Consider the following 1,260-nt stretch of genomic DNA (forward strand, 5'->3'; position numbering starts at 1 on the left):
GCCTGTTGTGTGACGAGCAGAGTGAGCTTGGACTTGGTAACACAGTGAGCAGGGCATGAAGCAGGATCTTAATTCCCTGCCTAGGAACTGACCCTGGCCAGCCTGGATGAAAACCAGGAATCCTAGACACCAGAGCAGCAAGGGCTACAGGCTAGAAGATGTTTTCCCTTGACTCTTTGTCCCAGGGAAAAATGCATTTATCCTGGAGGCAGAGACTGTAAACCAAGTATAAAATTCATTATCATAGACATAGTGTAACAACAAGTGGGAGAGCACATAGAGAAACCATTTGTTTAGTTGAGACAGAAGCAAGGCAGAGACGCGCATCTGGAGAGAAAGTGTGTGGGCAGCACCCCCCCCCCCCCCCCCCCGGGGAGGAGCAGCCCAGTAAAGAGGCGGTTAAGTCATTCATACAGGTCAGTTCTTCCAGGTCTTTGTCTTCCATCATCCAGTTATCTGGTTTCTTTTTCAACCTGATCTATGCTGGGACCCTCCCCTTGGCGTGCACACACCCGTCAGCCAAGATGGACCTCAAAGTGAAGGGAGGCACAAGACTCATTATGGCCTGGCACTGTCCCCAGACTTTCAACCCACAAAGAGCCTTCCTGTGCATGTGGAGTATCTTCTTTGTCCCAAAAGACGGGGAGCAGCAATTCCTGACTCCTTTTCTCACACAGGGTTTTGCCCCTCTTTGTCCTTGCCTTGACTATTACCTTGACTATTGCCATAACTGTTACTTGAACGTGTTTCCAAGAGACAAACCCTGGCTATTTACCCTGTTTCTGTTGTTACCTCCATTTCAGAAGGCAAAAGAGGCTGATTGTAAATGCCTTAACTGGCGTCCAGCTATCTCTTGTCTCAGGAAATGCTAACCGTTGTGAGTATCCAGCTGAAGCCCACTTCTTCATGTCCCATGAAATGCAAACAGGAGGCCAGTTGCTAGTGTCTAACCTGGAGCCCAGCTATCTCCTACATCATTGTGACCCCATTTATGACATCCTGGATGAGGCAAAGCTACACAAATAATAAGCAGATCATGGGGTGGGGGTTTAAAGGAGTCCATGTGATACTTTAGAATGGATACCTGTCACTATGCATTTGTCTGAGCCTGCAGATGTGTATAGCCCAAGGGGTCGATTATAATCTATTTGATTTTAGTTATTTTGGGTGTAGGAGTGGAACACACAATGGGACACCGCATCTGACTGTAATAGAACTACATAGAAAAACCTCACTGTGCGGGATGAGGCAAAAGGCGCT

At 47.7% G+C, this 1,260-nt stretch overlaps 1 long non-coding RNA gene across 1 annotated transcript; it reads right to left on the bottom strand.

Moving 5' to 3' along the window:
* Positions 1–215: 215 nt before the first annotated feature.
* LOC145540867 (uncharacterized) lies at positions 216–981 on the bottom strand. Its single transcript, XR_014078605.1, has 2 exons — positions 776–981; positions 216–530 (listed from the first exon to the last, which is right to left on the bottom strand). It is a non-coding gene; the product is annotated as an uncharacterized LOC145540867 (long non-coding RNA).
* Between the last annotated feature and the right edge of the window lie 279 nt (positions 982–1,260).

This window comes from Giraffa tippelskirchi, chromosome 3 (assembly GCF_054371585.1).
Source record: "Giraffa tippelskirchi isolate mGirTip1 chromosome 3, T2T-mGirTip1v1.2.pri, whole genome shotgun sequence".
Lineage (NCBI taxonomy): Eukaryota > Metazoa > Chordata > Mammalia > Artiodactyla > Giraffidae > Giraffa > Giraffa tippelskirchi.